Consider the following 13,649-nt stretch of genomic DNA (forward strand, 5'->3'; position numbering starts at 1 on the left):
CCCAGGCACCAGTGAGCAGGCTACAGGGCCCGTCCCCAGCTAGGGCTGGGTGGTCAGACCCCTTGAAGAGGGAATGGCAGAACCTCAAGACCTTGGGTGGAGGGCAGCCCAGGAGAGCCAGCCCCAGGCTGTGCCATGGCTCCGTGGCTCATGTGGGCAGCCTCCCGCTGGCCCACACAGAGGCAGAGCTGAGTCAGCAGCCAGGGTCGGGGTGCCTCTGAGGCCCAGGCCTAATTCACTGGGAGGTGTCCCTGCACAGAAGTGAGAGGGCTCAGGAGGGGCCTGGCTCTCTGCCTCTCTGCTGCTTCAGGAAAAGTCCTGCTCCTTGGCTGAGCCCTCAGAGTCCTTCTTCAGCCCCTTGCCCACCGCCTGCCCTCCGGTCTCCTACACCCCCTCACACTCCAGTCAGTCATGTGGAAATGCTTGCAGTTCTCCACATGGGTTATTCCACTGCCTGCCTCCACGCCTCTGACCACGCAGCTCCTTCTTTTCCAGCTAACTCCCACTTTTCCCCAAAGACAATTCAAGAGTTCCTTGGAGCAGCCTGTTTGCACCTATGCACTCACACAGCACTTTGTTGGTTTTAGACCCGACCAGTCCCTCACAGCACCCCCATCTGGGTTCACTGTCATAGCTCTAAGCCCACTGGGCTACTCGTCCCAAAGGCATGCAGCACGTCCCAACGTCTGTCTTCGAAGCTGGAACAGGCCTGGCTTGAGAAGGGACAGAGGCTTCTACCTGGGGTAGCTGAGCTGTCCAGGGAAGTTTCAGCCACGTCGAGCCCCTGGCGTTGCCAAAATCCCCCACCCCACGGTGCCACAGCACCAGGGCAGCCCCTAGGAAAAGCCAGCCCCTCAGAGGCCCTGTGCTGAAGACCCAGAAATTGCCCCTGGGTCCCCGCAGGAGCTCCGCAATGGGGAAGTGAGCCCTCCTGAGGCCTGGCTGGTAGGAGGCTCTTCAAGGCCAGCATCATGTGGACTTCCCCCAACCACTCGCGTTTCTGCACAGCAGCCACGGAGACGGGCCTGGGAGCTGCTGAGAAACGAGATCAGAAGGCAACGTCAGCCTGAGTGGGCTGAAACCTGAGATGAGGAAATGAGAAGACGTCAGGGGCTGGAGGACACGGGTTTGAGGACAGCCAGCACCCAGCACTACAGCCGAGGCCTCCAGAGGGAGCCAGAGGGAAAGCGGGTCCCCTCCCTGCGGCCTGAGTCTCTGCCAGTGCCCAGCACTCCCAAAGGATCCACCCCAATCTGAGAGGCCCCAAAGACATTGGAGCAGCCCCAGACACCTCCTCCTAGGGCCACAAAGTCCCTTGACAAGCCCACGGTGGTTCAAGGCCTCCAACTGGAGCCATCTTTGGTAAATCTGGGGCCCATCAGCACCCACTGCCCTTCCTGGTGTCCTAAGCATGCTGGCAGGGGGACTGGAAACTGCATCCCATCTTGTCTCATACACCCACAATACCTGATGTGAGCGTGACTCACCCTGGGGCCCTGTGGGTCAATAAGGGAGTATGAGTGAGGGGCAGAGCATTTCGACTTAGTCCCACAGCACATGAGCTCACTAAGCAAACATTACCTATGCCTAGATATGGGGCCAGTCACTACCCACTGGAGGCTGTGGGCTCCAAGGTATGGCAGCAGGGCAGGCCAGCCAGGCTCTGCCCAGCTCGCCCCTCCTTGTGAGGATGGACCCAGCCAGGCTTCCCGCCTCCGCCCTTAGACTGGGGGACCCTAGGTGGGGGCAGGAAGGGGGACTGAAAGTGGTGTCTGGAGTTAAGCCCATCTCCTCATCCCCCACCATGGGGATCAAGGTGGGGGCTAAGAGTCACCCCACCACCCCAACCCACTCTGAACGCTGGGGTCTCAGGGGACAAGCAAAACAGAACTGAAACCGGGCAGAGGAGAAACAGGTCTGGGCCCGCCCCCAGGGCCCTCTGTATCTCACCCCTTACCCATACACATCCTGACCAGGGCCTCTCCCCCAGCCTGGGAAAACCTTTCAAGCTTGGCCCATTCTCACCTGGGCTCTCTCAGCCTCCTGCCCTCCCCCACCTTCCCTGCTCCCAACCTCATGCTGCCCCAGGCCTCATCCCATCAGAGCTAAAAGGACCCCAGGCTGGGCACCTGGAGATCAGGGATCTGGTCTCCCTCTGCCACTACCTTTTGGGATGACCTTTGCGAAGTCATTCCCTTCTCTGAGCCACAGTTTCCTCATCTGGCTTGGGCTGTGGGCATAGAATCTGCAGGTGAGGGCTCTAATGGGTGAGTTTCAGGCCAGGCTGAGACTTTTCACATCATAACACTGAGGCACCTGGCACCTTGACCACCACTCATCCTGGGGACTTGAGAAGGGGCAGAGGCTGGGATTGGACAGTAACAGCCAAGACCTCCCCAGGGCACAAACGCTGCCTCCCTGAAGCCTGCCCTGCCTGTCCATGCAGGTCACTCCCATCACTTCACCTCCTCCTTCCCTCCACTTAGCACCAGCCACCACTGGGTCACATCTATGTCCCTTTGGCTCTGCAAGAGCAGCCTGGGTCCCTGCATCCCCTACCCCAGCACAGGCCTGACACCAAGCAGGGGCTCAGCAAAATATGTGTTGAAGGCCAGGCACAGTGGCTCATGTCTGAAATCTCAGCACTTTGGGAGGCCAAGGCTGACAGATCTCTTGAGTTCAGGAGTTCGAGACCAGCCTGGGTAATGTGGTGAAACCCCATCTCTAAAAAGATACACAAAATTATCTGGGTGTGGTGGCATGCACCTGTGGTCCCAGCTACTTGGGAGGCTGATGTGGGAGGATTGCTTGAGACCAGGAGACGGAGATTGCAGTGAGCCAAAATTGCACCACTGTATTCCAGCCTGGGTGACAGAGCAAGACCTTGTCTCAATGTCTCTCTCTCTCTCTCTCTCTCTCTCTCTCTCTCTCTCTGTGTGTGTGTGTGTGTTGAAAGAATAAAGGCAGAGAGAATAACAAGTGTTGGTGAGACTGTGGCAAGATTAGAGCCCTCACACTCTGATGGCGGGGATGTAAAATGGTATCACCTCTGTGGAAAGCTGTTTGGCAGTTGCCCAAAACGTTAAACACAGAGTTACCGTGGGATTCTGCAGTCCCACTCCCAGGTAAATAGATGTTCCAAAGAGTTGAAAACATCTGATCACACAAAAACTTGTACACAAATATTCATACAGTGTTATTCTGGATATTATTATAACAGCCGAAAAGTGGGAACAATGTCCAAGTCCATCAACTGAGGCACAGATAAGCAACACGGCCTAGCCACACAATGAGCTCTCATTCAGCAGTGAGAAGATGGGGCATCCCTGTTCAGGCTACCACATGATAACCCCTGAAAACAGTATGCTGAGTGAAAGAAGTCAGACACAAAAGGTGACATGTACAATTCCATTTATATGGAATGCCTAGAAGCTGGATGCAGTGGCTCACGCCTATAGTCCCAACTATTTGGGAGGCCCAGGCAGGAGGATTACTTGAGCCCAGGAGTTTGAATCCAGCCTGGAAAAGACAGCGTGACCTCATCTCTGAATAAATTATTTAATTTAATTTTTTAAAAAATGTCCAGAATAGACAAATGCCTAGAGACAGAAAGTACATTAGTTGGGGGACAAGGAAAGGGGAAGTGACTGCTAACAGGCACGAGGTTTCTTGGTGGTGATGGAATGTTCCAGAGTTAGCTAGAGGTAGGTGTCATACAGCATTATGAATACATTCAAAACCACTGCATTGTGCATTTTAAAATGGCAAAATTTGTGTTATATGAACCTTTTCTCAATAAATAAATAAATAAATAAATAAAAAGGCAACAACAGCCACCCCAGGGACAGGTTTGGAAGGCCAAACTTGTCTGATTGGCTGGGTGGCTTGTCTATTTTTGTGTTTCTTAAAACAGCATCCTACAGGAGATCTATTCTTTGCTCAGGGAAACTCCCACCCCCTCACTCCACTCCTACCTCGAGACAAGGCCTCTGAGGGGCAGGTGGGAGGAGAGGGGCTCTGGGGAAACCTAGGGGGCATTGCAGTGGGGTCCTGCCCTCTCCTTGGGCAGGTGCCCCATGATGAGCAGACTCAAGGTCCAGCTACAGTCCCAGCTCTGGTACAGGTCCTGTCTCTTTCCTCAGTTTCCCCATCTGCAGTCTGCCTCCCGGGGTCTTTCTGAGGTCAGGATGTAGCATGACAGAGCCTGAGAACTGCCGAACTGCCGTGCCCTCTCAGAGACCCCCTTTTGGCATGCATTCCAGATGTGGGACCAGAGGTTGGGAAGTTCTTCCTTTGGTCTGACCACAGTATTCCACTTGGAGACAGCAGTGGGCAGAGGCCTTCCACTGAGTCACCCTGACTCAACTTTCATCAGCTTCAGGCCCCCGTGGGGGTCCTTCCCCCACCGGATGCTCACTTTGCTGTAATGGAGCAGGATGTGGGTTCCCTGCTGTGGGAGAGCAGCCCCCACAGCAGCTGCTCCCTAAGATGGTTCTCGCAGGAACCAATGAGAGGAGAAGGCTGAGCCCCAACCCCTGCAGGGGCCCTGCAGCCCAAGCAGAGGGCCTCTCAGCCCACCTCGGTCCCAAGTAGGACAGATTGACAGGTGACCTCCCCTTCTCAGAGCCTCAGGGTGTCTTGGAACAGGTGATCCCATCATCTTCCTCTGAGGTCCAAGCCTCGGGTGCTAATGGACTCTGTGTAGGGAACCCCAGTCACTGGGGCAGACTCTGTCCCAGACCTGATCTTTGCCATTTTGCCAGAGTGACCCACCTGACTGCTTCCCTCTGCCGTGTGTATCACTTGTATTAACCGCGAACCCAGCAAAGAGAGCAGGAACTGGGGCCGGGCACAGTGGCTCACACCTGTAATCCCAGCATTCTGGGAAGCTGAAGCAGGTGGATGACTTGAGGTTAGGAGTTTGAGACAAGCCTGGTCAACATGGTGAAACCCTGTATCTACTAAAAATTAAAAAAAAAAAAAAAATTAACCAGGCATGGCGTAATCCCAGCTACTCAAGAGGCTGAGGCAAGAGAATCACTCGAACTCAGGAGGCAGAGGTTGCAGTGAGCCAAGATCATGCCACCGCACTCCAGCCTGGGCAACAGAACAAGATCCTGTCTCAAAAAAAAGTAAAAGTAGAACCCCTGTTTCTTGAGGACAAAGATTAGATGCATCTTTTTGTTGTGAAATTTTGGTAAACTACTTACCCTTTCTCAGCCTCAGTTCTTTGAACTATGAAATGGAGACAATAATAATAGTATCAACCTCAAAGGGCTGGTGAGAAAACTAACCAAGATAATTCGTATAAAGTTTCAGAGCAGTCCCGGGCAGGTGCGTGACTTACGCATTTGGCTTTTGTTCACCACTATTACTACTTGCTTATTGAAGCCGAGCCAGGTGGCTGAGCAATGTCCCTTTCTGGCAAGGAGGGTGGAGGCAAGTGTCACATTTCAGAAAGATCCCTAGGCTCCTGTTGAGTCTGTCCCCACACCAAAACATGCCCGTGGGGGCTCTAACTCCTGCCCCAGCAGCGAAAGGGGCGCCTCCTTCTCTGTTGCCCAGCCCTAGCTCACCTGCTCTTCACAAGCCTCCTCCCAGCACAGCCTGCAGCACACAGGTGCTCAGTAAGGGGGTTGCTCTGAACAGGGAGCAGGCCCACATGCTGAGAGTGGTGGAGGGGTGCAGGCTCTGAAGACCACCTGAACCCAGACTCCAGGGCAGGACAGGTCCTTACTGACCGTAAGGGCTTCCTGCCTGCCCTCTTCCCACACAATTGCCTCAACCCTGGGACACCAGGAAGGTTGAGCATTCCAGGAAAGCCCCGACCCACCCAGAAAACGCAAGTACCTGGTGGGGCCTCATCCGGCCCATTGTCCTGAAAGGACAGGAACAAAGGCTCTCTCATCATGGCCACCCACCCTAGGGACGTCCAGCCTCCAGCTTTCTGTGGGTGGGGCAAATGATTGACCAGGCTTCCCTCCCTGCAGGCACCTCCCTCTGGGGCCTCCTGTGGTCCAGTCGTCCCTGGTCCCCAGCTCTCAGGTGGGTCATAGGGCATGTCAGCAGGACCCCAGGAAGAGCATCAGGAGGGGAAGGAGGCAGAGAGCCCTCCAGGCCAGCACACTGCTAACTCCACGTCTCATCTTCCTGTCTCATCCCCTCTGCTCACCTCCAGAGACTCCCCTTCCCCTCTCATGCTCTTCACTGGCAGGTTATGATGGCCCAGAGATCTCCACCAGAGTCCCAGATATCAGTGGGGATCCCAGCCTATTCCTCCAAGCTCCCAGTTGCCAGTGACAGGGAGGCAGGAACAGCCTGGAAATTAGCTGTGGGTTCTCCCTGAGCCTGTGGACACATGGAAAGAGAGCTTCGCCACCGCCCCCTTCTCTGAATACACATACAGGATCTGAGGAGGGAGGATTCTGTGTGGATGCATGTGTGCACAGATGTGCATGTTTGTACATGTGTACGGGTGAGCAGGTCATACGTGTGGTCCCATGTGCCCGCATCTTGTATATATGCATACTTGTTTTGTGTAAGTGAGTATAAGAGGTCAAGCCAGAGAGAGAAACAGGAGGAACAAGGAGAGACAGAGAGAGAGAATAGAAACAGAGACCAACAGGGAAACAGAATGAGACTGAGACAGAGAACAACAGAAGGCCAGACAGGTAGACAAGCCACAATTCCATCTTCCCTGGTGCTGGCTGCCAAGGCAGACAACTCTCATCTCACTTCATTGATGTTCTGCCTGTGTTTATACCCATCATTGGGGTGGAGTTCAGGAAAGGATGTATCAGGGCTAGGACGCCCCCACCTCCACACTTACAGGGCCAGTCAGGGCCCTCTGCAGGGGCTGCCGTTTCCTCAAGCTGAGAAATGGGCTTGGATCCCTCGGATGCCTTCCAGGGTGCAGGAGCGCTCCCAGTGACTCTGGGCTCTTGAAGTGGCTGGGGAAGGGCAGCACCTCTGACAGGCCCCATGCTGGGGGAAACATCCTGAGACTGACCTGTCACGGGCTGACATGCACACCAAGGAGGTCTCACATCTGCTGGGAAATGAGGGGCTGGTGGAGGTGAGAAAACCTCAAGTTCTAATGCCTTCCCAACACCTTCGCCTCGCCTGAGAAGCTTCTAGATTCCACCCACCCCTGTTTCCTTGGGGGAGGGTGTTGTGTGGAGGTGGGAAGAGGCAGGAGTCCAGGTTCTAGGCCAGGCTCTGAAGGGGCAGGTAGCTCAGAGCAAGAGACTGGCCTTGCACCTGCTCTGCCTAATGGGACAGTAATGCCCACCCTGGCACTCCGCCTCTGAGGGCTGTGGTGAGGCCGTGGAGAGATGTCAGGGACAAGAAGAGGCCTTGGGAACCAGCTGTGGGAAGAACAGCCCATGAGCTCAGCATTTCCCCTGGCTTCCCCGAGAGCTGGCCCCCAGGAGAGGAAGGTGACTGTGACTTCCGCTGCCACCACTTCCTGCAGCTGGGACCTTGCTCACTCAGAGTGTGGAACCGTCATGGGCCAGCAGTGTCACCTGCACACTCACTCCTGCCACCAGGAAACCCTTCCGCAGGGCAGGTCCCCAAGCCCCATATCTCAGGCTCTGACCAGGATGTGTCCTCAGCAGTGGTCGCCCGACATTGAGGGGAGGGACGGGTCCCAGCTGGGCATCAGGATATGGAGGGTTTCGTTCCAGCTCTGCCACCGAGGTACTGGTTGCCTGGAGGACTTCCCCTTGCTGGACCTCATTGAGGAGACTTCCTGTGTTGCTGAGCAGGCAGGAACCCCAGAAGCTCAGAGCCGGAAGGCACCAGGGCTTCCCACAAATGAAAGATGTGGAAGACCCAAAACAGGGAGACAGGCCCTGGCACCTAAGCGTTCCTTCTGGGCTCTACACAAGGTGTGGGTGGCACCAGAGCTACTGCAGGCTGCCAGATCTGAGGGGCAGTCCTGCTCCACTGTGGGCTGGACGAAGACATCATCTACTCCAGGGCATCCACGCGTGGGGTGGGAGCCAACAGACCTGCAGTGCTGCCTTCCAGCTTGGGACTGGCCCCCCCACTCCGTCCTGTGCACCCAGCCCTTCCGGCTCACCCTTTCCATGGCATGCTGTGCTCTCTCGCACCCCATGCTTTGCATGTGCTGGTTCCATTACCTGGAACACCTTCACCCCACTTGTGTCTGGCTAGCGTCCCCTCCAGAATGGAGAGTGGACAAAACATGGGGTCTGGAAATCCAGGGGTCAGGGCCCAGGCTGTTAGGAAAGGCAGAGTGTGAGGCAGACCCTCAGCAGGCCTGACAGCAGGGAGTGCTGAGCTCAGGGTTCTCAGGGGCCAGGATGGGAGAGAGGCCGAGGAGATGGGGGTCGGTGGCTGGGGCAGATTGTGCAGACAGTCTGGATTGTGGAGGAGCTGCCGGGCGCAGGGCCCCACTTGGCGCGGGCGGCTGTGGGGGAGGCTGAAACTGCAGACTATTTTTAGGCTCCTGCTGAATTGAGAGATGAGGATGCTCTGGGCTACAAGCCCTTATTCGCTGGGGAAAGACTAAGGGGGTCCCAGTTCCCCCGATCTGCCCCCAGAGCACAAAGTCTCCAGAGCTTTCTCTTTTGTCTCTAGGGACCAAGGGCTGGGGTGAGGAAGTGGACTGGAAGTATCCCCAGCACCCTAGATAGGCAAACACCCACAAGAAGTGATTTCCATACCATTTGCACACTGCCCTGCTTCCTGATCAGAAGGAACGGAAACATTCCCTTTCAGAAGACCCTCAGCGGAGCAGTGCATTCACCAGAGTCCACTTTCACCTGCCCCACTGGGTATCAGGACAGTCCCAGGAGAGCGACACAAGCTCTAAAGTCAGAAAGCACAAACGGGGGTTGTTAGCACTGTGGTGTAGCATCCACTAGGCTCGGGGTAGCAAATATGTTCCATCTGATCAATTGCTGGTGACTCCTAAGGAGAAATGCTGGTGAGGATCCATTCATTCATTCCACAAATAATTTACTGACCACCTACTGTGTGCTAGGTGCTATTTTAGGTGCTATGAAATTTAGCTGTGAACAAAAAAAGACAAAACTCCCTGCCCCCGCAGAGCGGATATTCCATAACAGTGTTGTCCAACAGAAATACAATATGAGCCACACACATAATTTAAAATGTTCCAGTAGCCACACTAGATAAAAGTTAAAGAAGGCCAGGAGCAGTGGCTTATGCCTGTAATCACAGCACTTTGGGAGGCCGAGGTGGGCAGATCATTTGAGGTCCGGAGTTCGAGACCAGCCTGGCCAACGTGGTGAAACCCCGTCTCTACTGGAAATACAAACATTAGCTGGGCACGGTGGCGGGCGCCTGTAATCTCAGCTACTCGGGAGGCTGAGGCAGGAGAATCGCTTAACCTGGGAGGCGAAGGTTGTGGTGACCCAACGTCCTGCCACTGCACTTCATTCTGTACTACAGAGTAAGACTCCATCTAAAAAAAAAAAAAAGTTAAAGAAATAGGTGGAATTAACTTTTATATGTTATCTAGCCAAATATATCTTATATCTGAAATATTATCATTTCCTTTTTTTTTTTTTTTTTGAGACAGAGTTTCATTCTTGTTGCCCAGGCTGGAGTACAATGGAGCAATCTCAGCTCACTGCAACCTCTGCCTCCTGGGTTCAAGCGATTCTCCTGCCTCAGCCTCCTGAATAACTGGGATTACAGGTACACGCCACCATGCCCACCTAATTTTTGTATTTTTAGTAGAGACAGGGTTTCACCATGTTAGCCAGGCTGGTCTCAAACTCCTGACCTCAGGTGATCTACTCGCCTCAGCCTCCCAAAGTGCTGGGATTACAGGTGTGAGCCACCACGCCCAACCTCTAATATTATCATTTCAAAGTGTAATCGATGTAAAAACTTGAGGTAACTTTTTTCATATTATGTTTTCAAAATCCAGTGTGTCTTTTATACTTACAGCACATCTCAATTCAGATGAGCCCTATTTCAAGTGCCCAGTAGCCCCCAGAGAATGCAAGTTCTGAAGAAAATCACTCATCTGAGCTCAGGAAAGGAATGCCACAATTGATCAGCGATGCCTGCTCCAGGCATAGGCTACAGCTGAATCAAGCTGCAAGCCATGTGTTTGCCCACCATGATGTAGGCTCAGCACCAAGGACGTGTTCACCTCTACCTAAGCCCTTCTGAGCTCATTTATTTTGCCCAACTTGAAAGAACTGCCAGAGTTCTGAGACCTTGACTTGGTTTGAGTGCAGCGGTTCTGGTGTGAACACCACCCTACAGAAAGGCCCCAGCATACTAACAGGGCCAGCGCCTCCCGAATGTGGTTCTGTGCTCCTTCCCTTGGTGGCAGCTGACTCATGGCCATTGGTGACCCTGAGAATGTGGATTTTGTTTTTGTTTTTCTCCCAAGGTCTCTTCCTCCCAGAGTTAACCAATACTGACATAAAAGTGTTTCCTGAGCCAGATTTAGCCATTTCAGCCCCATTCCACTGGCCCACGCCTACAGACCTCCTGTCTGGCACTGTAGCCAGGATGGCTGCACTTTCTTTTCCAGTAAGCAAAAGGCTAAAATTGGACCATATAAGGAGCTAGAAACACCAGGAAATGGTGAGGAGTGGGTCTTTGGTGTAAGAAATGGGGTGTAAGAAAACATGGATCTCAGGATCCCATTATCCTCACCATTATTATCATTGTCATCTACCCCACCCCTGCTCAAAATCCTTCAATGGCTCCCTAGTGTCTGCAGGATAAAGATCTTGCTTTAGTTCCCAGGATGGGGAACTGATGGAGTCATCCAGTTTCACCTCTAGATACTCTCCCTTCTCTCATCTTATTCATCCATTCAGTCAGAATGTCTTGAGCACCTACTATGTGCCAGGCACTGTTCTAGGTACTAGAGATACACCTGTGAACAAAACCGACAAGGATTTCTGGCTTCATGGAGCTCACTTTACTCCAGCCAGCCCGTAACACCCCAGGCCCTCTGACACTCCCAGGCCTTTGTAAATGCTGTTCCCTCTCCATTCAGTCACTCTCCTCCTGGGGAACTTCTACACGTCCTCTAAGGCCCTACTCAAAGCCTTCCCTGAGCACTCCGCTCAATGGGTTAGGTGCCCCCTCGAGCTCCCACCTCCCACCTAGGACTGTCACACGTATGGTCACTGTCCAGCCCACCGCCCTTCCCTACCAGGCTTTAAGTGTCTCCAGGGCAGGGGCTGTGCCTTCTTCCCCAGGGACCCCAGAGCTTGCTTCCAGGTGCACCCTCCCAAAGATCAGGAGTGAACAGGCTGAGGCATTAGTGTAGGGGGGATCCAGGATTCCTCTGGAGAATTCCAGGTCATTCTGAAATCTTTGCCTGGGAGCATCCTCCTCCTGGCATTCCAGGGGAAGGAATCACAGGAGCAAATGCATAGAGAGCTTCCAGCAAAGGAAGGTAGAAGTCTGAGGAGAGACGGGAAGGGATAGCAGGGCCATGAATGCTGGATCCAGACTGATCGGTCTGCAGGTGCAGGGAGCTGTTAAATGATTTAATGTAGCAGAGAGACAAGAGGACAGCAGCCTTCCCTCGGGGAGAGAGGATGACAGGACATGTGGATGGGGGATAAACCGTAGTGACTCTTTACATTCCTAAAGTGGGAGGGAGGCAGAACAAAATCTCCAGTTCCCTGCTGCCTTCCCCAGGAGAGCTGAGCTTTCAGTCTTGTCCCTCTTCCTCCTCCCCAACGAGAATGCACAAGAGAGGGGAGAAGGATGGGCCTGGCTCCTGCCCCTGGCCTGGCTCCTATCCCTGGCCTGGCCCTCAAGAAGCCAGTGCTGGCGCTGTGGATATCGTGTGGTTATGGCTAGAGCAGATCCTCCCACCACGCGGGCCCAGCCTAACCGTCCTGCCCACACACCGCCAGCCAGAGGCCTGCTGCGCTGCTTGTCCATTGGGGAAAACAGGGCAGGAGGCTTGTGCCTGGCTGGCCTCCTCCCTGCCAGCTCATTTACATGGGATTTACACGGGCTCATTTCATGCCTTAATGCACACGGCTTCCCTCCAGCCCAGCCTCTCCTGGTGCCTCCACAGAGACAAAGGAGTGGGTTCCATCACTCAAATCCCCTGCCATGGACCCATCAGAGCACCAAGAGCATCTCTGGAAAGAGGGAGACTGCTGAGGCCCAGAGGGGACAGGCAACTCAGTGGAGACCACCAGCACTCCAGGAGGGACCAAGGCTTAAGCCCACACTTGCTCCACTCGCCGCTCAGACCATTTGGGGCTGGAATTCACTCCCATCCTTTGCTTTGCCACCAGCCTCCAGCTTGCTGAGCGGGAGCCTGTGAAGCCCCCGTCCTGCTGCCGATGCTTGGCTGTGCACTGGAATACGGACAGACTGCGACAGACAAGATGTGCAGGAGAGTCCACAGAAGCCCAGGTCCAGCCCTGCCTTTTACACAGGAGAGAAATTAGGCTTGGGAAAGGCGAGGGTCTGCCCAGGACCACAAATGGTGGCAGCAGCCCCAGGTCTCTGCCCCAGCCACCCAGGGCTCTTCTGGGTCCCCCAAACTCCCAAAGACCCCCTGGTCCCATGTACCTGCTGAGACCTTGGTCCCCCAGGGCACGCTGAGTGTTGGGGGAGAAAAGGATGGGGAGAATCCTCAGGAATGGGCTGGCTATGAGAGTGCAGACCAAACTGAAGTGGGAGGGGGCACTGTGGGTGGGGGCGATTCCAGTCCTGTGGGGTCTGCCAGAGCCAACCAGAAGCTGGGCTCAGACGGAGAAGTGAACTGCCCCAAGTCTGCCATGGACCCCTCCAGCTGTCACTGATCAGGAAAAATGCCTAGCAGACCCCAAAGGCCTAGGTCCTTGCCTCCAGGGACAGGGGACAGAGAGAGGGGAACAAGGGGGAGGGGAGGCCTCTGGGGGACATCTGGACTTCTATCTGCAGTGCCCCCTACTGTCCCTGCCCTTCATCCCAGGGCCACTGCCCTCATCCTGACCTCCACCCGCCACTGGACAGCCTCCTACCTCCCCTGCATCCTTCCACCCCAGCCTCAGAGGCTCCTTCCTGCACAAACTTATGTGTTCTAAAACCTATTTACTTGATCTTGGAGGGAGTCCTGAGTTTCTACAACTCAAATCCCACCTCATCACTCATAAATCCTCCCCACAGGTCCCTCCCTACTCTCCAACCCTTACCCAGACCCCTACCCTGCCTGGAGCAAATCCCATTCCCTCATCTCTTCAGGCGGCACCAGCCTCCTGCACACACACTCAAGGCCACAGCATCCCACAGGGCCGCATTTGATCAGCTTGCCCTCCAGAACTGCCCCTTGAAGGCAGGGAATACCGAGGCTGTTTCTAGCATGGCCCAGCCAGGCCTTCCAGGGGTAGTGGTGGGAGGTGGAGGCTGGGAATGGGGAAAAGGGGTGCATGTGCTATTGGGGCTCTGGGGTCAAGGCTCGGGCAAGCAGCACGCTGCTGAGGAGTCGTGGGTTCAGGTCCCCATTCCTGCCTCTCACTAGCTACAGACCTGCTGAGCCAGCTTCTGGGCCCTAACCAGGACATGAAAGAATGCATGTGATGCTCACGTAGCCAGGGGGTGGCGAGTAATAAACAGGAGCCCCCACCAACACCCCGACCAGGACAGCTTTGCAGGCAAGGAACAGGCGCAGG

Source organism: Nomascus leucogenys, chromosome 6 (assembly GCF_006542625.1).
Source record: "Nomascus leucogenys isolate Asia chromosome 6, Asia_NLE_v1, whole genome shotgun sequence".
NCBI lineage: Eukaryota > Metazoa > Chordata > Mammalia > Primates > Hylobatidae > Nomascus > Nomascus leucogenys.